The following is a 26,346-nucleotide window of genomic DNA, read 5'->3' on the forward strand; positions in this document are numbered from 1 at the left end:
ACCCTGCTTGTAATCTTTATTCATGGGATTATATAATTATTTAAAATGTCTTATGTAAGGTACAATAGACCTTTAATAAATTATCAATGATCTCATGAAATACTTTTGTGGTCTCTGTAAAAACATAGGTGCTTGAGACAGAACAAGCCCCGGAGCCCGGAGGGGAAACAAAGGCATCAAAGCAACTAAAATACTCATGTGTATGCACAATCATGCAGTTGCATAGATGCAAACACACACACACAGACGCATAAAAGGGGTGTGAACACTTTAACACGTGCACGCACATACACCATAGTTGCCAGTAGTCACACACGCACACACATACACATGCAGACAGTCGTGTTTCAGTGTTTGGGTAACCATGACGACGGCAAAGCCCAAAGGTTTGTTACTGAAACCTAGTTAATTAGAGACAGTGAGACAGAGAGAGAGTAATGTCGATATTCGAGGGAAAGTGTTTCACCATCTGTTAAAACCCACATGTACCCTCTACCCGTAGTGTGGATCGAGTGTATCTGTGTGAGTGTTCGAGGTGCACACTGGCCACAGTTATTGCATGAGCAAAAACAAACACATACAACTCCCTTCTCCCATGGCGCTGAATACATGAAGGTTAACAGTTTCTTTTTCTTAGTGATATTAGATGACTAATTGGAATAGCTAATACTGAGCAGCTAAATAAAGCGTGCTAGCATCTGCTGCCGAGACACACCAATTATCAGCGTGGGGAAGAGATCAGGGTGATAAGTTATACAACTACACACAGAGCAAGAGAGGAGGGAGGCGGGAGCGTAAGCTGACAGGGAGGGAGCAGAGAAGGAGGAGAGTGCGATGTGTCAAGGGATAGAGGAAGGGCTTGGGGAGGGGGAGAGAGAGAGAGAGAGAGAGAGAGAGAGGGAGGGGTGATGGAGTGAGTGAGAGAGACAGAGACGAAGTGAAAGAGAGTTGAGGGTGGAGAAGGGAGACGCAGGACTAAATTTGCTGGGAACATAAAACAACAAGATGGAGCATACTTCTTCCTTCTTGGGTGGTGAGTAATCACACTGAGGGGGGGAAAGGGGGAGATAAAGTGGGAGACAGAGAAAAGGTTAAAGGGTTGGATGGATTAAAGCATCAGTGCAGGTGATGACCTGGCCAAAAGAGGAGAGAGAAGTTGGCTAAAGACAGAACAAAAGCACTAAACTGCTGTTTGGTGTAAGAATGAGGTTCTAACCACCTGTGTGCATAAATGTATCTGCTGATGTGTGTGGACTTGTGTTAGAAGTCAGGAGTAATGATGATGATGATAAAAACCGGCTTAAATCTCCTTAGTGTGAAGCTTTGTGTTAAACCGGTCTTCTGTCTTTGCTTTCTGTGGCCCTCCATCTTATTTTTCTTTCTCTCTGCACTCCGCGCCCTCTCCTGCTTATTCCCCAGGCCCCAGAGCAACCTGTTTGTGTATTCCTCCTTCTCTCTCCTCTACCCACTTGTCCTAACCACCATTATACCTCTTTCATTCATTTAATTTCTATCCATCATTTAGTTGGCCCACCTGAGAATGCCAATCAATTTGCTGGTGTCCTCATGGAAAAAAGGACAAGACTACTGATTTGGGACAGGATAAATGCAGACATGGTTCGACACCTTTATCTGAGATTAAATAAGATTGTATTGAGACTAAATTGATCCCTAGGATGAAATAATTTTCTTTTTTAGCAGAGGAATGTATGAAGATTGAAAGTAGAAACTGAACTTACAAAAATGAAGAAATTACCAAGATAAATACTTTTGCTTTAAGTAACAAACCATTATTCAACTGATTACACATACATTATAATGGCATAGTTGATAAACTAATGACTGCCCCACCCTGAGATTAGGAACACACAGTGCAAAAGGACCAATGTAGGGTTCCACAATTAAACAACGGCTGTACTTTTCTATATTTTGAAGAAAAACATATTTTAAGGCATCTCTTTTTGTTTGCATCTGAGTTTACAGTTGTATTGGCTTTTCTTAGCCCTACAGCAAATGCAGCCCCAAACACTTGCTTAGTGTGAATGTGTTTTCAAGCTTCCTGCAATCTTATTCACACCTCAATATAAAAGACCTGTATTTCACCTCAAGGTTGTGACTATGACGTAGTAAGACCTTGTGGTGCTAGAAACACAGTTTCATCTTTACAATCATATCATATTGAGGTGTGATAAAACCCTACAGCAGAGTTTGTTATTGTTGGAATTGATCTGGTTTGAAAGTAGATTTATTAGTGATATGTGATAAACTACACATGATACCTACCAGCATATTCTCATTACGCAGTCAAACCTGCATAGATAATATGACACGTAGCAGCTGGTAGCTCATTTCAGATAATCACTAAGACAAGAAGTAGCAGCATAGCATGAGCTTAAACAACTTAAAAACAGGAGGAAGCCGATAAAGCTATGCAAATGACCAGCGCTGCAGTGACGAAATGGTCAACTGAAGGGTAGAGATCGATGCACATATTATTCGGACACTTTCACTTTTTGCACAAATAACTATCCTGAAGATTTAAATGTTAAAGCATAAAATTGTTATTTTTGGACAATAAACTACACTCAGTAACACATAAGGAGTCTTACAAAAAAATTGTTAAAAATCAAAAACTGAAAACCTTCAGTTTTTGATTTTTCAGTTTTCCGTAGAAGCTCTTTTGCAGTAATTATAACTTTTAGATTGCCTTGGTTGATTCTCTACAATGTCTTCTTCAAGGATTTCCTAGTATTTGGCTAAATTCTTCCTTCCGTCCTGATTAGTCTCCCTGTTCCTGGAACTGAGATGCACCCCCAGAGCATGATGGTGCCACCACCATGCTTTACTGCAGGGATTTGCATGTGGTGAACAGTGGATGATGTTTGTGCCTTGTGCACATAAATACTTTAATTTATCTCATCAGACCAGAGAATCTTTTACTTAATGCTCAGAGTCCTTTAAATGTCACATGGCCACTTTCAAGTGGGCTGGCACATATCTTTTACTCAAAGCAGCTTCCATCTCACCACTCACCACCCGACTGATGGAGTGTTACTGAGATGTTTGTCCTTCTGCCAGATTCTCCCATCACTGCAGAAGCTCTTTAAGAACAACTGCGCTCCTGGTCTCCTCCCTGTTCAAAGCCCTTCTCGTCCCTTATTGAAATGCCGAGCTCACACACTTGTTATTGAGTCGACTTCTTGGTTTTTGTCCTCACATGAAGCATGAATTGTTGGACCAGTTTATGCCTTCTACATATTTCCACTGGTGGAGTTAGATTAGTTAAATTAAAGCAAACTGAATACACTTGAGAATTAATACACAATAAAGCGTCTGAATACCTTTAAGATTACAGTTTTTTATTTTTAATACAATATACAAAGAAAAAGTATCACAGTAACAATGTGTCACAGCCTAACTCCCACTGGGAGTTACTTTATAATGTTTGACGATACAGATCCATCCTCTTTCTAAAAACCTAGACACCAAGGAGGAGGCAACTCTGTGACAGAAACTGATGTATTGTTCAGTAAGTCTCAAGGATACAACACCGTGCTTCTCCACTCTAAACAGGTGGAGTTTTTGCATGCACATTATACAAGGAACAAAGAACTTGGTGATTTTAAAATGTTGCTTTAAAAGCTGTATAACCAGCTATTGAACAGCTATTCGTCTCCTCCTCCTAACCCTTTGACTCCTTATAAGACGATACAGGTTAATGGCTTTGTCTGACACACTAACATCATCAGCCAGTCGTCGCTTTAATTTGCACAAATATACATGATACCACTTTAGAGTATGATCACCTAATATCGACATGAAAATATTTCAAAGAGAAGGGCTGCAACGGTTGTACAGTGAGCTTGGATATAAAAGCTGTATTCAGCTTTCTGTGGCCTGACTAGTCGAGCTATCAGGGGTGAGCATCCAGGTGGTGCTTGGTCGGGATAGTGCATCGCAACCACAGCATTTTACTTACCAACCAACAGTCATCTGTGAAAAGGTGAACTGTTTAACACAGAGGGAGTGAAATATTAATGATTTACTCTTTCAACCAACTATATTTGCTGGAGCATTCTTATTATTTCTAGGACTAAGTAGAATATGAATATAGAATCATTAAAATCTCTCATCAGTGCCATTCGAATATTTTCCTTTCAGTTGTTTAAGATTAGCATGTTTGTTTAAAGGGATTGTGCAGCTAACCTGCTTTAACTTACTTTTACTCAAGTCAATAATTGCCTGCACAGGGCTATTAAACTGATACCATGAGGGATAACCAGACCATAAATTACAGTAATTTGCCACAGACACACTAATAGTTCCTGAAGGAATATGACTACTATTTATCACTAAAGTAACAGTAAAACAAAATATAAAAAGCATTAAACAGGTTGTGAAATGCCCCAATTTAATAAGAGACTATTTGAAATACAGTATGATTTTGTATGATGAGAAAAATAGAGTATGCAATACAAAATTTAAATGAATCCATCCAACTGTGTCACTGCAGAGATGACTAAACCCACGATAATGTCTTAACAAACCTGAATACAAGAGGCAGCATTTACAACAGCAATATGAGACTGAATTGGATTATGCTGTATGGTTCAGGTGTCCACGCTCACCGCACGGGGGTATAAATACTGTATGTAGAGTGTAAGTAAAGAAATGGCAGCACAGAGATGTCAAAGATACCGTATGTTTGAAGCTGCATGTGCATCAAAGACAATAACTGTAAAATTTCTGCTCCTCAGATACTGTGACATTGTCACAATCGAACAATTTAAGGAGATCGTTATGTTTGTTTATCTTTGACTCTGCAACAGTGTCAGTGACTCTATAAATCAGTATGCACTCGGCCCTATGGTCAAAGTAATACTGTCTCACTGATGGTGAGCTAGAGTGTGACAGTGGAAGTTATTTGAGGTGAGGTGAGGCTAAATCTTGGGAAGCAGTCCCCGGAAGAGCGCCAGGGGGTGCTGGTGGTGCAGCTGCACCCAGACCCAGGGCCCCAAGGGGCCCACATAGGCCCTCTACAGATGCTCTGTGTGCTGATGAACTGTGCACATAAAACTGTGTGTTTGGAAAGTATAAGTGTGTGCCAGCATTTTGCATCATTTCCTATCAGTGAAAGCTACAGTTTGTGCTGTGTATGCAGCACCCAAAGGGCTACCGAGAGCTGCGGTAACTCTTTTGTGAAAGAACAGCCCAAAGGTAATAAATGCAAATTAATAGTGAGGTATCTCTTAGGCAAATAATTATTGGTCACAAAGTCCTAATTAAAACACATCAATATCAATTTAACCAGTGCTGACTCCCAGTCATTAGCTGAGAGCAGACTCAGAAACCAGTCTGTGACAGATCTGTTTTATATGATCTGTATGTTTTAATTAAAGCTCAAACTGACTTACAGAGCCAAGCTGCTTTTCCACATTACTGCCAACTGTGAGACACTGTTCTCCTCCCTTCCCTCAAGGAATGAAATCCACTCACTCTCTATGTAAAGGGGCCCAAACTGGCTGCATGAAGGCGGCCTCGGGGCACCATCAGCTCCAGAGCGTGTGTGCGTGTACGTGCGCGCACCTGTCAGTCTAATGCTTGGTGAGTTGTCGGTAATTGCTGGACCGTGGCGACCTGCTGAACCTCTGTAACGGAGCTCAGAGAGCCGCTGTAAAGAGTACGCCCCAACACCACACACATGCACACACATAGAGAAAACAACCCCGCGCTCAGCCGAGAAGAGGAAGAGGAGGAGGAGGAGGAGGAGGAGGAGGATATAGCGTGCGCTGGAGGCGACACCTGTCAAGCCATTACTAAACACAGTTGGTTTATTTAAAAAGACTGAGGCGCCCTGAAGACTTGGGGGATAAACCGAGGTGGAAATAGAGATTAGTCGCACCTATTGTCGATAGTTTGCGCCGTGGGAGAGACACGGAGCCCTTTGGGAAGAGAAAAGGGGAGGATGTAGCTTTGTAGTTATGACAAGCCGGTTTGGAGTTGGTGTAGCGAAGTTGACGCAGGTTAGATGTCGGATGAATGGAGCAAAGTGACGAGAGAGAACCGGCAGCAGAAAACGGGACTTAATCTAAGGTTTGTCCTCTCTCTCTCTCTCTCTCTCTCTCTCTCTCTCTCTGTCTCTCTCTCTCTCTCTCATTCACACACACACACACACACGCTACAAACACATTAACCCACAGTAGAGCGCAGACAGAAACTACAGGGTGGGAGATAACTAGTGCACATCGCGGAGCTCCGTTGCGGGCAGTGCGAGCATCCTCCCCGTCCCTCCGTCCCTCCGTGGCGCGTCCAGCCGCGCTGCAGCCTCTCGCTGCTCTTCTCACCGGGACTTAACGGACGCGCAGTAATGTCTTATGAACTTGAGGAGATGATTTGACAAGGATGCCTTGAGGGATGCGAGCAGGAGAGAGGCACAAAATGGATAACAAAGGTACGATCTGTGTCGGGGTGGTTTATAGGGGAAGAGGGTTCGTTCAGGTTAGACTGGGGGACCATCAAGCTTTTTTCCTCTGTTGGATCCGTGATGCTGGTGGCATGTCGAGGGTAACAGAGTCCTGGGTGTGCTTGTTTATATGGATGTGTGTTGATTTGTGCAGCTACCTGCTGGACCAGCTATAACACAGTAAAATGGAAGAAAAAAAAAGGCAGAGATTTAAACAGCAGGGCTTCAGAGAGTTACAGGCGGAGGGAGATTAAAGTGAGAGATTATACTTTGAAAAGAGATAGAATTCCCACTTGTATGTTTTCTCTCATCTCTCCCATCGCTCTTTCCTGCTCCCTCCCTCCATCCCTCATGTGAGCAGCGGTGTGTGTTTTTCATACGTGTGTAATTGCGTGTGGTCTACTTGTGCATGTTTGTGTGTTTCCATTCGTCACAAGAGCCAATACCGTCTCCCAATGGACGTGCCCTTCTTACAGTGACAATGTGTGCACACTCACCCACCCTCTTCAACTCACACACACACACACATACAGTATAAGGGCCTATGAGCTCCTTGTTGTGCAGGGCACCAACTAACTAGACTAAAAAACAACAACAACAGACAAACAAAATGTTGCGTCATCCTATTCATCTCAGCAAAACTGCTAAAATCTCTCTCTGGATGTAAACACAAACATACATCTACAAGCAGAGGATTAGCAGCCATGCAGAGCCACACTGAGACAGCAGATTAGAATGAGATTCTCGGGGGCCAAAGCAGTACAGAACATGGGATTAAAGAAGAAAGACAGAGATGAGTGGATGAATGGATGGATGGATGGATGGATGGATGGATGGAGGAAGAACAAGAGGCAAAAAGACCATAAGGGGGGTAAGAGAGAAAAAGAGAGAGCAGCAGAGAACATGAGATTAAAGTGTAATGTCCTAGAGAGGCAGAGAGAAAGAGCGAATCCAGGGCAAGTCATGCAGTTAAAGGGAACTGCACATTGGCAGAATGTGGCGAGAATAAAGAAGAGGAGAAAGCAGCAGACACTCTTTCTCTATCGCCTCCCTTTTGATCTCCTTTTATTCACCCATCCAACAGTAGGAGAGGAGCGCTGCTTATATAACTCTTCATTTCAAACACAATAAACTAAGGAGGGTGTCGGGGGGTGGGGGGGGGACACAATGGGCATTTTAGAGATTGTTAAATTGCTGAACAAAATTTCAAAATAAAATACAACCTGGGATCAGAGGTGTTCCCATGCACTCACGCAGACGTCAGTATGCACCTGAATGGCAGCATTTTTTCATTTCCTGAAATCTGTCACAGGCGTCATTCATCCTAACTAGGAGCCGTGCTGATACCATGTAAGCAAATGTGGCTGTTTAAAATCCTCAGCACCTGTGTGCAGCTCAGCTGACCGAGACTCTCCTTAGTTATTAACAGCATGTGTTAAAATATGCTGGTGACAATGCGCTCAGCACCGTATCTATGCTGAATTTGAACAATTATTCTTGCCATATTCATCTCATCTCTTAAGAACCATTTAGTCCTTTTGTATTAGGATTGTTGACTTCAAGTTTCTGATGCCAATATGAGGCCGTTATTAGACTAATAAAAACTGTCTTATTGAGGAATTAGTACTACATTAAAATATAAAAGTTTGATTTTCTGCCTTGTTTTACAAGATTGTCCTGGAATTCGTTTTATACAGTTCTGTAGAAGGACTAAATTGACTCTATATTAGGAGTTAAATGGATAAAAATACTTGCTTGTTTTGGTTTTTGCCATTCTTTTGATTCTTAAGCCTGCATCTCCACATTATTTTGTTAACGTATGGGCAATTAAAGAGGCTGAAAACACACAAAAATATGCCAGAACCTTGTTGGCAGACAGCTGCATTTCACACACAGCGAACATTAAGACACCTGATAATAGATAAACTTTATTAATCCCAGAGGGAAATAGTTTACATACAAGACCAATATTCACTCTCCTAATGCTTTTACTTTTGTTCTTTACAATGTTAAATGTTCACCCGCTAGTCACTAACTTTGTCTGGTGTAGTAAAGCAGTAAAGCTGTGAGCCCTAAAACCAAAACAATGAGCTGAAAGGCACTAAATAACTGTGCTGTGAGCTGTGTGATGGTTCTCTCTCAACCTGTCACTACAGTGACTCCGTTCACATCACTTTTCTAGTTCTTACCATAAAAATCTTAACTTGATGAATGTGTGAAAGCTTTACTCGTGTCTTGCTGAACAGTAAACAGTTAATGGAGTCAATTCATTCCACACTGTCAAATAGAAGCCCCCGCCAGAATAACCCCTGAGGTTAAATCTGCCCACAGTTTTCTTTAGTAGTGAGGGCATTTTTTTTCCTGGTGGCAATTTGTTCAGTTTAGCAGTGAGTGATTGCCTGTGGTGGTGAGCACTGTTCAAGACTCTGGGTCAGTGCCCTGTGGCAGAACAGCAGGTGTCAGGAGGAAGAGACGACTCTCTGTGTTTCACGTATCAAAGCTGTGTGTGGTTTTACCTTCTTATCTAATAGCATGAATGATTAATTCTGATTTCATTCATCCAGTAATTTGATATTTTTACCAAATCTTGCCATCATCATGTTAATAACCCAATACTGTAGAATAAATTTACAAAATTAGAGATTGAATTTTACACTGTCCTTAACTTTGTTTTCATGCCCACAGTCATGGCATTCAACATTAATGTTTCACTGCACAATATAAATAATTGAGCAGCATGAAACCAGGACTTTTACTAAGCATGTCAATGCTGAACGAGTTTGGCATGCTGTTAACATTTCCTTTTATTAATGATTCAATATTGGAAACGGTACATTGTCCAGATCAATACATGACTGAAATAAATGCACGAAGCTGCCCTCGGTGGCCTTTTCATGGCTGTTTTATTAGAAAAAATGAAGGTAATTGGTTAACACTGACCAATCAGGTGAACTGATCCGGATAAGATTGTGTTTTATTGATCAACAAGAGAACAGAAGAAGAGAAATTCCCCATCATGGCATACAGTACATCAAATCCCAAACTGAAAAGCAGCACAGCATACATATAAAATATACTGTATATGTGAAAGCTCTGCAGCTAATATATCTTGTATTCCCTTCTGATACGTGTAGAACAAAGCCAAGAGTGGGAGGGGAGTACCTGCTTTTTATTTGGGGCTCCAAATACACCTGCACATTTATGCTTCCAGGCACCCCACCCTACTGAAGCCAGTGTGTGGGAAATACCGCACTCGTGGACAGATTTAGTTTAACTCGCCCCCGAAAGAATGATTTTATAACAGTGTCCGGAACAGCTTTTTAGAGACTCGGAGTGAGACAGCACGCAGGATAATTACAGCACATTTTCACATCTTTAACAAATAGCAGTGGCACACAAAGCGCATTTAGATTTAGATGTAAACAGTCACACAGACAGTGACTGAATGTAATGTCAGTGATCAACTGTGAGCTGAACATTTTCTTTAAATGCCAATTTAGAGTCGTCTGGTTCAGATTAAGTTTCTTTCATGACATACACAACATGTTTATGAACTGAAGATGCCCAAATGCACACTGTTATACAACTGACAGAACTGAGTAATGTAATTAATTAATGTATTATTACCGTCTCAGCACTATGTCAGTCAAAAACTGAAACAGTCTCACTAAATGACACAGGCCGTACACCTCAATGCTGCCTCAGCCGTGAGCTGATCTCAATATGCAAAACACTTAGTTGGGACTGTCAACAAACATGGCACGGCACAGGTAAAAGAAAACAACACTGTAGACATGTCGTGAGGAAGTCTTGCTAGATACTGCCACTACTTGTAGTTTTTTGTCGGAGGAAGGGGCCGAGATAGCTTTCAACTTGCTGGGTGAAAGAAAAATGCATCAAGTTGGTTTAAGAGCAAAATCCACTTTTCTTTTTAGCTTTTACTCTTTGTATGAAAAAGCAAACAATCTGTAAAGCTCAACAATCAAAAGACCAACGGATGTATTCAGACAACATTTCAAATTGGATTCTATGTAGGCCTAGTTACTGTCTTTCCTTGTTTATGCCTTACGCAATCCATTGTAGGAGGCAGTATGGCACTGAAACAAACTGTGCTTTTATATAATTGAGGTTATGCCATGTTTTGGCTGAGTCTGTCCCGAAAAGACATAATAAATACGATCCCCAGAAAACCTGGAATAAATATATCCCACAATAGATGCAAGATAAGGACATTAGAGAGATGCATTACACAAAGAAAGGTTTTAACAATTTAGGAAGCATTCCAACATACAGGCATGAACATACACAGAAACACAACGGTCTTGCATTAGGCTGTGTTATATTGCATTATGGCTTTGTGTCTGAGCGTGTGTGTGTGTGCGTGCGTGTCAGTCCATTTGCTGGAGCAGTGTGGGAAATGCAAACAGGTCAGAGAGAGTAGGAGTCGCACAGAAAGAAGTTCAGAGATGAGCTTTTGTTTGAGCAGCAGGGATGACTTCAGAGAGCCTGCACTTTTCCCTTACCTAGCTTTAAACCAGCCACCAGCACCTCCAGAAACACTGGCACTTTGATTAAATAGTTTCACTTAAAATAAGCAGAATAACTGTAAAAACAAGACATTAGCTATGATTTACTCCACTAAAATTAAAGAGAATATACTCAGATATATAAAACAGCACACACTTGTTACTGTTCTGCCAGGAATAAACCAATAAACTTGGTTATTTATAAAAATAATGTTCAATTTAAGCGATGTTTTATTTAAGAAACATATGGTAGACAGTGGGAAACTGTTCAACAAAGGAGTGAGTACCCTGTCCTTCTAATGAGGCATACAGATAAAGCAGACATACTCACATCAGCCTTGCAGGTCATTAGTTTTACACAGTTGTTTTGTTCAAACAGAAAGCAGCTATAATATGAAGGTAGGCTGACAACTCTCAGATATATTTCTTTGCTTCACGATGGAATTAATTTGAAAGAACTCTGGAATTTATTACTAATCCTTCTGCCCATGACTTTTGATTGTTCACTTTTTTCTTAAGATCGTCTAATTGCTGGTATTGTTCAAGTTATTATTGAAACGTATACTTTAAGTGACATATCAAGAACAACCCCTTACTTTTGGAAGTTGGTTTAAGGAAATATTGGGGTATTTGCTTGAAAAATGACTGAAGCTTTTGATTGATTATCAGAAAAGCTGCAGATAATAATTTTAGCTCTATCCCGTTTTTAGTGTAGTTAACCATAAATACAACAGATACAACCGTCACTAGCACATCACACTCATGAAAAGCACAAATGAAGTGTTGTCATTAGGCTGCAGTTAAATGACAGATAATTTTACAAATTATCAGCTAGTCTCACCGGCAGCCGAGATTTCTAACAAACTGTGGTTGTTACTGTGGCGAACGTGTCAGAAATAGATGCAGGAAGAAAACATTTGTGAAGAAAATAAACCCAGGGTTAAAAGGAAAGCAGGGAGTGAAGATGTGATCATCTGGACGAGGAGTTAATCGAAGACAAAGAGAGATTTCCTTTTGAGCTTTCTAGGATCAAAGGCTGAGACAGCTAATGGAGAAGGACAGGTATAAAAGTGTTAATGAATAAATCAAGCAGCTGTTTTCAGGGGCTAAAAAGAACCAGTCGTGATGCTTTTATTTTGCATTATATTTGTCTATTTTTTATTTTAGTGCATTTGCATTGTAGCTACGCAGAACATGATAAAACAAAAACATAAAAGCTCTCAAGTTCAACAAGAAGAATCTGTTAAGATCTGTCTTGGAAATGCAGAAGCAGGATAAATAAAAGAACCCAAAACATACATTAGCCCCAAAATACACTTTTAGGGCATCAGTGTATCTGCCACAAGAGGCAGATTGTCTAGATTTTGTATGAGTTGCACCATAGTTCACAACTGTTGCAGCAGTCTGAGTGCATCGCCTGCAGCAAAAATTAGTGTTGCAATGATATGTTGTGCATGTAATTCATTTGGAACTTGTGTTTTTTTTAAAAAGTTCAAATTTAGATTTTGGGACTTCTACCAAACTGTGTATCTTTATTGGCAGTGTTGTCCTGACTTATCCCACTGCTTAATGTCAAACAGTGGGTGTTTGAATGTGATGTTTCTGTGTCTGTTGAAAAGCTAATATGTAGGATAGTGTCTAATTTCGGCCTTACGTGTTTACTGCTACATGATGCAAAACTCTGTCTTACTTCAGCTGATCGGATATCTTATTGCTTTCTCAGATCAGCTTTCTTTTTGTAGTTGCCTCCACTAAATGCATGTTCAAATGTGTCCAAAATCATTTAACCAAACAGTAGAGCAATTAAGTATAACAGCACAACTGTTTATCAGATCTTGGATAAAAACAAGACCAAAATACCACCAACTACCATGGCAACAAAGGGTAAAAAGCAAACACTGCTGCCCAAGCTAATCAAAGAACATGTACAAACGCCAATTATCTAGCTATGTTCAGAGAGTGCAACACTCTTTGCAAAGCATGACACGCGCAGGAATATGTCTTTGACCTGATGTATTGAATTCCAATACACCTCTCAGGTATGCAGGGATCGTTCCTGACTCTGTGCTTGAATAAGCTTTGATAATTACCCTATAGCCTTTTCTAGAGTGTGCTCATTGTCTCTTTATAATGAGGAACAAAGGTAAACACAGCAAAAACAGAATGACTGCTGAATGACTTCACTCACTTTGCTAAGAAAGTTTAGCGTCAATTGGATCTTTTCTTTTTTTCTCTTTTTCAGCTTGAGGTTATAATCAATGATAGGAAATAATATATATACATATATACTGTGTAGATATACACTGCCCCTCAGAACACACACTGTATTTCATTAGATGACCTTCAGCTTTGATTACAATTTCTCAACATTTATTCCTCGCTTTCATCTTGGAATATGCCCATGCCATCAGAGAAGGAAAAATCCATTGATGGAATAATGTGGTCATTCAGTATATTCAGGTAGTCAGCTCATTCTTTGGGCACATAACGTTGCTGAACCTAGACCTGGCCAACTGCAGCAACCCCAGATCATAGCACTGCCCCCACAGGCTTGTATGGTAGGAACTAGGCATAATGGGTGCACCACTTCACTCATCAGACCACATGACCTTCTTCAATTGGACAGTTCTTAACCCAGTTTTAGTAGTTTCATCAATCTCCTTAGATGTTTTCTTTGCTTGATTCATGCCAATAATTTGACCCTTCTGAAACATCAAGATGTGGACCTTTTTTGGGACGGGCTGTGTGTATAGAGAGATATAAAATGTTAGTGGGTGAAAAATAACAAAGCCTGACAGATGGATTTGAACCTTTAGTAACATGCCTTAGCCTGCCACCAGGAGGCCACCTGTACTTCCCATCTTACTGGATTTAAATGACTTGTTTTGTCTGTCATCCTTCACTAACACACACTCACTCACACTTACTCACACACACACACAAACACACAAATGACTCCAGGGATTCTGCTCCAAAGGCTTAAGTGCCAAGTTCAACCTAGCAAGAGTTATTGCAACCTATCTTAAGAGTGTCTTTGGGTGTACTGTGAGTGTGTGTACGCGCGTGTGTGTATACATAAGTGTGTGTGAGGGTGTCCGGCCCGTAAATTGCCTGTGTGTAGATGCTTCCTGGGCATACCTCACTCTGAGCGAGACACAGAGTGAGAAAGAAAGAGATGAGCGTGTAAATGCTTTGAGCCGGAAAAACCCTCACTCATATATAATGGGATTATTTATCCACATACTGTCACGAGACGATGTGTATGCATGCTGGGCTGTGTGTGGAAATGTGTGTTTTGCCAAGAGATGGGGTATATCATAACATCTCTTAGCCCATAATATTGCCGGCAGATAGGTGTGTAATTTTTTTTTTTTTTGTGCAAATAACTTTAATGCATTCCTCCTGTGCTGATAGAGAACAGTGTTAGACAGACACAATAACTCAATATTAAAGCTGTTTATGTTTCATTCAGACACTGGCCAGGTCACACTGTCCACTGCTGATGTGATGGAGGCTCCACTCTTGGAGCAGCTGCCGAATATGTTTTTTATAAATATTGTTCTTTGTCGCAGATGGCAGAGCAGAAAAATCATTCCAGCGTGGTGTGGGAGGATTTTACTCGCATCCTCAGTGGTGTCAGTCTGTAAAACCTGCAATGAAACCTGCTTCACCCTGCCTAAAAGAGCTGCCAGCCCACCTAAAAGCTTTCATCTGTGAGGTTTTCACTGGCTTTTCAGTGTCCCATGGTCTAATTGCCATTGCAGAATGCTTTTCTGTCCTGCCAAGAATAACATGCTGGGAGAAACAGTGAATCATATTAAATGTGAGTTTCTGTTTGCCATTAAAATGGTCAGATTTTAATTGAAAGACAGGGAATTTCTGGTTTGCTGCCACCTATGTCTGAAAATATGAATACTCATCATTAAGCCGGCATATCTGTCTGACTCTAATTGGAGGTGAAGCAAGTGGGTGAAGTAGCCGGACTCAAGCGCACAGCGCTGTGAATATATTGTCAGCACCCAAGGCTGCAGCCTTGAGAGAGCCCCCTGAGAGACAATACAGTTTATTTACTGCTTATGCATTTGTCTCTGTAGCCCACAGTGTGAGGTCTGACTGTTTTAATTAAAGCAGCTGTTTTTAAAATGAAGCATATTTACACAAAACACCTTGACTCTGTGTGTGTGTGTGTGTGTGTGTGTGTGTGTGTGTGTGTGTCCGCCTCTTTCTCCCTCTTCAACCCTTGTGTCTTTTCTGTCATGACCACCTCTCTCTCCTTCTGTCTCATCCCCACGGCTTTCTTTTCTTTTCACCTCCAGCTCCTCTTTTCCTCTCTTCAGCAGCCCTCTACTCCCTCCTCAGCTGTTCACTCCCTCTTTGGAAACCGGCCTACTCCAGGGCAAAAACTCTACAGCTCACTTTGTCTCCATGTCTGCCTCCATCTATGCTCCCCACATCTTCCATCTTTCTTCTTTATCCTGTCTCTTTCACTCCTTTTCATTTCTTTTTTTAACCTATTAAAACTTCCCATTTGCACTGCTTGGCTCTCAGTAGTTTGCGCTCATGTTATCAGGGCTTGAGTTTTGTCTCGGCTTTCCTGCTCAGAGGAAGTAGAGGAAGAGACGTAGAGGGAGAGAAAGGAAAAACAGCAAGAGCACTCCCACTACACACAAACGCTCACAGAAAGGGTAGCAGGAGAGGATTTAATGTAAAACATTGGCTTTTATTTTTTTTGCTCTGCAAATCACCCCTCCAATACACTGAATCTAACCTGTAATAAATAATAATAAATAAATAAAGCAACTGTATATAAAAAAAGGCAGAGCCGTGTGATATAAATGATTTTATCACTGACAAACAAAATTAGAAAGTTATAAATATATAAGTTATGAGTTACATTGCTTGACAACATATTGAGACACACAATATGCACAAAAACTACTTTTGATGTGTCAGAACTTGGCTAGATAAAACTTTTAAAGAGGTAAAAAGATAACAAATTAAGCTATATTAATATTAATTAGTCTGGTGCACTTTGAGTGCCACAGCCGATCCTTCAGGATCCAGGTTTGTCCTTTCTCGCATGACTGTGTGTGAGGGGTATAACAATGCTTCAAACCCATGGTGCAGGTAGTACCTTGGTTTTTGTTTTCTTTTATTTTTTGTGCAGGGTTTATTTAATTGCCAACTATTTGGCATACTGAATGCTACTGGGCTCTGAGTGCTTTCAAAACACAGATGGCATACACTGAGTAGTGTCCCTGAATGTAGGGATGCAAACGTGTGCACACAAAGGCAAGTGGCAGGTCCTCTTATGACAAGAAACATCACATTTCCAGGTTATTGTGGACAGCAGATTTCCAAGGGGGGCTTGTTTTGTTGACACGAGTGTCATGGTTTCTGTCTCAGTTTCAGAACCATTAAACCCCTGCTGTCTGTGGGTAGCCAGCACTGCTGACCGGGAGCACTACATGAGCCCTTTAATTTCAGACAAAACTAAATCCCCAACATGCATCATTGTTATGAGACAATCAACATTTTCTGCTTCATCTGTTAGTGGTTACTGCAGTATGTGTTTGGGTTCATCTGTCAGCTGTTAATACCATAAAGAGTGAAAATCACCTGAAGTCTACTCTTTCCTGTAATTAGACCCATCCCCAGCACTCAGAGAAATTTCAGAAAACAAAGAACAACAGTGACATTTATCAACTTTCCACCCATTTTGCTGCTGACGTTTTTTTTAATTACATGACGTGGTGCTGAACTCCCTGACAGTAAAAATTTCAACTCACACAACTGATGATTTGATTCTTGGTCATTTTTCAGACTCCCCTATCAACTATGAGGTAGAAATCAAAGAGACAAATAGAAACAAAAAATTGAAAAGCACGAAGAGAAGGTGTTGAAGGAGGATGAATGTTAGAAAAAAATGTGCCAAAAACCTTTTAAATAATCTACAGATGCTACTTAACACCTTCCAGCAGCCTGAAGAAGTCATCCTGCCATATAAGCAAATTCAGAGATAATTGACCTCAACACTATTCTGAGTGAGAGGGGGGAGATGGGAGAGACTGAGACAGAGATTGTACCATGGTGTGAACCGCCGTAGAGAGTAAGTGGGAGGTAGTGTTGTCACAGTGCATAATAGTGTTGCCATCATTATCACAGGCTAGAAGAACAAAGAACAGAGAGCTGGGGTGTGTGTGTGTCAGTGAGAAACAGAAAATAAGTTCACAGGCCAAAAGAGCAAGAAAGTGTGTATGTGGGCATGCGTAAGGAAGAGCGCGAGGGTGACTGTGGCATTGCTTAAGTTTGGAGAACATCCGGAGAACTTTTAAGGTGTGTGTATTTGTGTGTGAGAGGCATCCATTTTAGGAAAACAGCTGCTGATCGAGGCTGGTGGTCAGGCACAGACCTTCCTTAAGAAGCTGGCAATAGCTAAATGTTATTGTGTTAAACACATTTGTCTTGACATTTATCAGCACTGTGACATTTTTCCCCTCCATTTGTGCAACAACAGGAATGTTGTAATTCTTTGTGCGCTCCCTCACATTCCTGTACTCATTCTTAAAGGCATTTTAGTACTTAGATTTAAATGGCAAAAAAACCCCACAAAGGAACATCTCACTGTGGATTACATTTTACAACTGCAATAACACCTCATACGACACAATTTGTCACATCCAGTGGATCAAATATGGAACAAAAGTGATAAGAACATTAATACACTCCTGCCATTTAAGAGCTACTGTATTCCTCTATAAATACATTCGTTATATTTAGGAACTGAGACAGAGTCAGGGACAGATTAAAGCTCAACTTGCTAAAGGCTGTTGTAAGCCTTGTTGTGCACATTTTTTGGAGTATTATTATGTTCTGCTTCGAATCAGGATGATGCATTAAGCAGCTGCAGTTTAGACAGCATGAGTGTCCACGTTCCATCCAATAAGATTATCTGTGACCGCCACCTTGCTTTGAATACACCCAGTCATGGAGTTCTGCAGAGCAAGCATTTGCTGGGAGCAAGAAACGGGTTAGAAATCATTGTCTTTAGCTTTGATAAGGCTGGCAACAATCCTTATTTTCTTTTCGACAACACATCTTATAAAAAGACCAAAGCCAATACGTTTACTGTGCAGCAGACCGTTGCATTGAATCACATTCAGTTTGTAGGTGCTGATATCTAAAGTGAGTGAAATTGTGCTTTCAGAGTCTACAGAACAAGTGGTTGATGTCAGAAAAATCAAAAATGCATGAGCTACACTTTGAAAATTATTATTAAAGACAACTAAATGAGCCACGCTATTATTCTAGGTGTCATGGTTTTCCATTATAATGAACATGCATACCATTACATTTGCAGCTGAAAATAAACTCCGAAAAATGCACTATTTATTCCTGTTAGTTGCTGAAAACAACAGTGCTACATATTTAGCCTATTTAAAAAATGAATTATGAATATTTGTGATCTAATTTTAAAGGCAAATGCAGTCAGGACCGACAGCCACAGGCAGGTTACTGTAGAAAGGTCAGAAAATTCTGAGGGACGACAAAGGTTTTGGTGACTTATTTGGAATTGGTTGTCTATAAAAAATCCTGAAAAACACCAGCTTTGTCCTCTCAATTGTTCACCCACTGCAACTAATTGATGAGGAAATTAGCAGCAACAGCAAAGCCAACCCGTGTGTGTGAGAGAGCAGAGTGTGAAACTGACACTAGATCAAAAAAAAAGAAGCACAGTATTGAGCTTTTCCTCCCTTCAGATCTGTGCTGATTATCCCTGCTCTGTCGCTCCCTCATCTCTCTCTTCTCTGCCCCTCCCTCTCATGCTAAATGGAAGCTGTGTGTTGCTGTGTTAGAAAGCTAGTCACATCCCTCTCACTCTTCTTTTTAGCCCCTCTTAAGAGTCTCTCCCTCTCTTTTTCCATTTCCCACCTCTACCTTTTTCTCCGTCTATCCTTGACACTCTCTCTCTGTCTTTCTCTCTGCTCCCTCCAGCCTTCGTTCTGTCCGCGGCGACACCCTCGACTGATTCTGCCGGAGTCATGGCCTTCAGTGCCTGACAAGAATTCAGTGCCTGCACCTTTTGTGTGTGTGCAAGTGTGTGTGAGTATCTGTGTCTTCAAGCATAGATGAAATATGAGCTGTTAAATATGAATGCTGGGTTATGTTCCGATGCTATGTAGTCATGTCACTCATGCGTGGAGGGGTAGTAACAATGGGCAAGCACATACAGTATATACACACACCCACACATGGTGTTCAGTGTGTATGACAAGTATAACTGCAGAGCCTCTGTGGTATTATTCTGCATCACATTTGCTATCCATTTGTCTGTGATACTTGCCAAACAATCACACACACTCTCACACACACACACACACACACAAAGAGAGAGAGAGAGAGAGAGTCAGGGCCTGGATTCAGGCTTCAGTGACTTTAAACCTTGCTCGGGCTGACAGTAATTTCTGCCTCCAAATTACATTCCAATGGCTTCATAAATCTGCTGCCGCCTCCTCCTCCTCCTCTTTCTCTTTCCCCCATCTTCCTGCTTCTCTATCTTCCCATCCCTCCTCTTTTCCTCTCTCCCTTTTTACTCCAGCCTCACTTCATTTTTCTTGTATAAACCTCTACCGTCCTCCCTCGCTCTCCGCCTCTTGTTTCACCATCTCTCTTTCTCCTTTCCCCTCTATCACTTGTTTTCTCGTTTCCCCACACTCCTTCTCTCTGGCGCTGGCTCAGTAAATGAGAAACAGGGAGGCAGAGATGGGGAGGTTACGTGTGCGGGGTAGTTAAACAGTCACACTCACACACATAAATCCATACAGATAGATACACACACCGACACAAACACATCAATGCACACACAGTCACAGATGTGCTCACATCCACAAAAAAATGTGTACATACACACATACATGAGTACACATCCAAAGTCAGACATCATAAACAGCACATTATTCTTTGATTGAAAGACAAGCATTTGTGCTGCCATATATTTTCCCTGCCTCTAAATTGACTTGCGCGGTCGTCCGTGTGCACACATACACAAACATGTACATGCATACACATGTGCACACTCTTGGTCTTTTTAATGAGAGTGTTCATTTTACAGATTGTGCCTCTAGGTGAAATAATTGCCAATGTTGGGCCCTGATGGCTGGTCCAAGTGTTCTCAGGCCAGTTGTCTTTATGGGCCTATGGCGGGCCACGAACACACCCTTCATCTCCCTTGCTACTGCTTTAACTGCTGCTCTGCTGCAGCCAACACACACGTGCAATGAAGACATGGGCATAATATGCATAAGTACACAATGCAGACACCAACTTACGCATAAATACTAAACACACACACACACATGCACCAAGGCAGAGGCCAGTAGAGAACAATAGGGCCGTCTGACAATGGGGCTCAGAGGGATTCTCTGCTCAATATTAATATTCAGTAAGGTGGATGTAGAGAGAGTGTGTGTCAGCAGGGACGCGTGCTCATCAACCTCGCTAACACTGGGGTTAGGCAGCCACATGATTACAAAGTATTCAGACTTTGGTCCCCAGCCCCATAACTATTAATCCCTAGCTCCTACTCCCTCAGTTCCTATTTCCTAGCTCCCTGCAGCGCACAGAGCGAGCACTCTGCCAAGTATCACAGCTGTCACTTTTCTTTGGTTTCCATTTTCCAAATTATTCTGCATAGACTGATGGAGCAAAGGGTGGATGGAAATGGAAATTTGATATTGTCAATTTTCCTTCCGCCACCCACTTCAGTGTTTCAAATTTCTGATAATGCAACCACAAGGTCATTTGGAGAAGAATTTGGAAAAACAGAAGATTCCCTTTTTGCCTGCGATTTTTGATGAAAATGACGATGAAAACATCCAAGTATGCCCTCTTAGTCTGCCGGTTCATTAACAAGAGGCTTCTTAGTCTCATTCTCAGCGCTTTGTCTTGAGCAAAGGCATACATTATGCAAGCAAACACACCTGTAGTCTCAGACTCTCCTCTGTACTTTATATCTTACCTCCATCTGTAAATGAAACAAGGTGACCGCTAGCCACGCATACATTAGAGCTCTGCCCACATGTCTGTGCATATGTTGCCTCCATCTGTAAATCTATAAGAACATAAATCGCTTACAGGACACTTTTGCACATCTGCACACTTTTCTCTAACAGATGTGCTGTATAAAAAGTGTCCAACATACTGTAAAGGCGGTAGTATTTAGTTGTTGTCCTCAGTAGCCCTGAGGCCTGATGCAGGTCCATTTAGTTTGTTTATGTTTGCAAATATATCCTCAGTGTCTTTATTTGTATCTCCACAAGCCTTCTCTACTGGTGTCCTCATCTAGCAAGGAAAAAAATCCTAATATCTGATCGCTGTTGTTCAAAAGAAAAGAGGAAAACAAAACAGTGAGAGCATTTGGACGACAGAGAAGCCACAGTGAAAGTCACATACTGTGGCGTGCCTGTAGCTACACAGTTGTCATTGACTCGCTCACAAGAGCAGAGTGATTTCTGTCTCCCCTGAGGAATGAGACGTTCTCTGTGCTCTTTGTTCCTCGGGAGGAAAAAAAAACAAGTACAACAGAAAAGATGCACAGTGAAGGGTCAGTCAGAAATGTTTTTGACCTCAACACTATATGGGTCACCAGCCCAAGTGTGGAAGCTGCTCTTTTTATTAATGCTACTGTTTACTAGTGGTGTTAGGAAAGTTATGTTAAACTAGGAGGTAATAATACACTGAAACTGTTTTGTAGATTTCTATTACAGGATAAAAGCTGAGATATTTTATACTTTCTTACTGAGCAACTCAAATATTTCCACTTTTCTGCATCACCTTACAGCTGCACATCATTGTAGATCATTTACCAGTGTGTTTAATGTCCCGATGTCACCAGAGAACAGTTACTTATTTGTGTGTGGCTTAACTCTGTTTTTACAGGATATGGACACATAAGTAATAAAGCAAATTACAAACATAAAAAAGGAAATGGAGTATGACCTGAACACCTGTTGGCTAATTTAATCCTTGTAAGACGCTCCATTACATCTAGTAAAGAGTCGTAACTAGTCATTATTTTCATTAATAATCAATTAATCTTTTTTTTTAACAGGAGTTTTGTCTAAAAAATACATACTCTCCCTACCTAGCGTCACTTAGAGTTTCACATATTGATGTCTAATAGGCAATGGCAGTGAGCTGTGGTAATGCTACTGATGTTCAATATTCACATCTTGTCCAATGCAGGCAGACATTTTGCCTGCGGTAGGCGAAGATTAGTGTAGATTGTAAGAGTAGTTGTAGACCCGCATTGCAACAAACTGAGGGAATGTGTTTTATAACGACAGCTACTGTTATTAAAGGTGACATCTTAATTGTGATTTCATTTCGAAGCTACTTAAAAGCTTTGGCCTCCAAGATACTAACACAACAAGATTTTATTATTTTAGACATCAGTCAGTGAATTTCACATGAATGCAATGATAATTGTTAAATTACTTTGTAATGTTCATACACCACCACACTCTGTATATATTTATACGCATACACTGTCCTTGAATAGACCATTATCTCATTTCTCCTTAAATGCCAATCCCAAACAGTGTCTATTTAGCATTCTATCCCACGTCAAGCTGTTTTCATTTCACGTTAGCCGCACTGTGCACATATAAATCAGTTTACTATGCCACAAATTGGATATCAGTCTAGAGCTGATTTACAAAAGGACAATTTACCTCACCACACAGTGCCCAACTTCATCTCATACCAACCACCTCACCACCCCACTAAACTGCACTCCCAGTAAAACGCATTCCTTTCTATTTGCGGAACCAGTTAAAACACCAAACCTAAAATAAAAACACACTCTTTCACCCTGAGTTTAGGACATATTGTGCATAATTTAAGGCCTTTTTAAATAACCTTGAAGGATGCAAACAGACATACATAGACATAGGCCCGTTGACCAAGTTCGTCTCAGCTACAACATGTGTCTTTTGAAAATGAAAATGAGGACGGCTTTATTTGTCTCTATTTGTGTTTAAGCAAACTGCATGATAATTTCCCAGTTGGCTTTGTAGTCTACTTACTCTGGGATGAAGTGAACGGCCGAATGTGAGCAGCGGAGCAGTTAATGGCCTTGATGAATCTGTCTCTGTACACTCAGTATGCCTGATGAAAAACCTTATATTTCCAAAGCCAGTGTTCACTAGGGGGTTTGATTTTGCACACAAGATACAGGCACTTAGTGCGTGGTGGTTAATGAACACTTCAATGCCTTTGTGTGGAGAAAAAAAAACACATATAAAACATGGAGTTACCTTAATGGGAGGCTTGTGTCCACTGGGAGCTTAGCGTTGCGCGTATGCAGTGTTGACCTTCAGGAAGTATTTTCATGAGGTACTTAATATTAAAAGGTATAACTGTTCTGATGGGGATAATTACTTAGCCTGTACCTTTTACTATTCCATATTGTGCCAACACTGAAAGCTAACATTACATGTTGGCACTATTTAAAGAAAGCTGGTGTAAAAAATTTAAAACTAATTTATGCAGCATTTAAAGCACCTTCATTTTTTTTTATTTAAATGTGTAAACTATTGTGCCAATATTTGAATATTATGCAGTGAACTCTTTATTTCTTACCCCTTAAACCCTATAATTAGGTAAACAAGTTGGGTGTGAACTGAGAGGCTTTGTAACACTTATCTATTTAACACTAATTTGGTTAAATGAGTGACTTTAGGCCACTAACATAAAAAACCTATATAGTCAGTTGCCCTTTGATATATGTTAAGTCTACAGGATGCCTTTTGACACTGTATTTTCTAAGCTCTTAAACAAAAGTGAGACCCAAAATGGCGTCATGTAGGGAGTCACAAAATAATTAATGCAGTAGCAAAAATGCATCTTGTAATTTCTCTGTAGAAATTAGACCTAATTGTTTGTAGTTTGCTGTAGCGAGATCAGCGTTATGAAACTGAAGTCTTCGGATGTAAGTTTACCACCACGTTGTGTAATGTATTCAGCCTTTGATGCTGAGACACAAGTGGGTGGTGATGAGCCAGAAATGAAGAACCCCTGCAGTAAGACATGCTGTATCTGACAGTTTCAGTTTAATCCTCCCCTAAACTGGAGAAGTTGATAAACTGACCAAGGACCAATATAATGGATGATTTTCATGCATCCTTATCGCACAGCTCAGTAACTCTGTTTCAAGTTTATTTACTTAGCCACATTTGAGGTTAGCCCATTTTCATCTTAAACAGTAAAACTTACAGACAGCACTTTCATTCCAGTTAACTAGTCCTCCTAGACATTTTATGAGAACGCATGAAACTGTAATAATCAAATCATCAGCTAAAACTTCACAATGGAAAGACTCTTTTCCCTGAGTGCTGGCAGTTCAATATAATGAAGAATATTTTCCACTTCACACAACAAGTGCTTCCAATAAAAATACATCACTTTTAGTGAACAACACAGCCACACAGAAAAAAACAGCAGAGTGTATAATTTACTAAATGACTGACCTTTAATCCATCCCAAATACCAAATGAAAATTCTAATACTATTTCTGTCTGTTCTCTCTTTTCAGATTGGTGCTCACCAGCACTCAGTCAGCTGTCCTTCTGAAGCAAACAGCCTTCCTTTAGGACACTAGATGGTGGTACATTTCTTATAACCTGTGGGAGAACTGTTCACACCATCTCATGCTACTTAGCACAGACTCTATACAGTGCACAGTGTCATCAGGCTTTGCTGCCTCTGAAGATGATCTGTGTGAACTGAAAAGGAAGTGATCAAAGATTTAGCAGAGGAGAGTGAGGCTGAAACCGAGAGGAAAGGAGAAAGAAAGACTGAAGACTTCTCCCTCTGAACTCAAATATTACAGCCTGCACCGAGTCAACCTGTCCGTCACAGCTTCAAAACCTTATCATCACTGAACTGTGACATTTATGTTGTAATAATTGCTTTAATACAACGTAATAACAATATTATCAAATTTCCATAAGGACGATTTGTTGGATTCTTCTGATCCCTGGAAACCTCACTGTTTCTCATTGTAGTACCCATTAATTATTAACACTACCTGGCTATTCAAAGCAACAGCAGTGCAGCACAGAACCATTTTTGCATGACCCACTGTTTGCATGAGTATCCAGGATTGCTTTTAACTTCGAAGAAGGACCCTTGAGCTCTCAACCATCTTCTGACTGTCTGCCCAACTGTAGCATTTGGGTGTGGAAGGGTGGTTTCTGAATTAGGCCTCTGGACGCTTGTTGAAGATGACTTGAGTTGGCAGGCCTAAAAGCCCCTTACCCAGAGAGAGAGAGAGAGCTTGGCAACAGGACACACACACAACACAACACAAATGTGGGTGCCGAGGCGGCTTTGAGCCATGCTGGTGTTGCTACTCGTGGAGCCCTGGAGTGCAGGCTATCATCATCCCTATCATCATTCACCCAAGCTGAGGAAGATTCAACGGCCCCAAGGAACGAGGCTGCACTTCTGAACGATTCAAAGACTGGGAAACTGCTTTAACACACAGAGATCCACAGCGACATCCACAGTCTCACATTTAAACACATTAATACTGCTTTCCACAAATCCTTGATACAAGAAAAACAAGGCTGCAGCGGACGTGAACAGCACAGAGACAAAGCAGGTTAGCAAGCCCTCTGCACACCTTAGGTCGATCAGACCTTTAACACACATTCACATACACGTTCTTCTTGCATTCACAGCAATGAAGAACATCACACTTACATCTTGCTTTCAGCTACATGATAGGAAGAAACACACACTGCCTCTGTGCTCCAACAAAGCCTTTTACTTCAGAACATGATTGAAATGTATTGGGGGGAAAAAATGCCACAAAGGGAGAGGAAGGCGAATGCGGAGGTGAGAAAGCTGAGGCTGAGAGGGAGTGAGAAAGAAAAGGAGGGTGGGGGAGATGGGGGGGCTGCATCTAAATGAAAAACAGAAACTAAGTTGCCATGGAGGAGAGGAGAGAGGAGGTCTGGGCAGGAGGACTTAACCAGAGCTGATTGATCCAATCTCAGTGTGTAGGAATCAACAGACGACTGGAGAGGAAACGATAAAAGAGGATTAGAAAGAGATAGAGACGGGGAGGAGAGGAGGAGGATGACTGCACGGACACTTCTGTAAACAAACCTGAGAACAGATATAATGAAAGATGATGAAGGGGAGGAGGTGATAGTGGGTGGATCGGAGAGGCAGATGACAAGAAAGATATAGATGCAGAGAAAGGAGAGCGACAGTTGGAGTGAGAGAACGAGCCAGGGAGAGAAGAAGACAGAAAAATCTAAGGATCATTAAGACGACGTGTCGAGAGGA

At 41.1% G+C, this 26,346-nt stretch overlaps 2 protein-coding genes across 6 annotated transcripts in view; one reads left to right on the forward strand and one right to left on the reverse strand.

Annotated features, from left to right (window-relative positions):
• The window catches only part of macrod1 (mono-ADP ribosylhydrolase 1), a 105,418-nt gene that overhangs the window by 50,191 nt on the left and 28,881 nt on the right, over positions 1 to 26,346 (reverse strand). The gene's annotated exons all lie outside the window — the stretch shown is intronic.
• flrt1b (fibronectin leucine rich transmembrane protein 1b) overlaps positions 976 to 26,346 on the forward strand; it is a 32,231-nt gene continuing 6,860 nt past the window's right edge. The window contains exons 1-2 of one of the 3 annotated variants that reach the window (XM_026358068.1): positions 976 to 1,033; positions 24,584 to 25,654. The gene's annotated coding sequence lies outside the window, so the exon portion shown is untranslated. Of the gene's footprint in view, positions 1,034 to 6,190; positions 6,452 to 17,841; positions 19,093 to 24,583; positions 25,655 to 26,346 lie in introns of those variants that run through there. The other 2 variants (XM_026358066.1, XM_026358067.1) reach the window with 2 other exon arrangements.

The sequence above is a fragment of the Anabas testudineus genome, chromosome 10, assembly GCF_900324465.2.
Source record: "Anabas testudineus chromosome 10, fAnaTes1.2, whole genome shotgun sequence".
Lineage (NCBI taxonomy): Eukaryota > Metazoa > Chordata > Actinopteri > Anabantiformes > Anabantidae > Anabas > Anabas testudineus.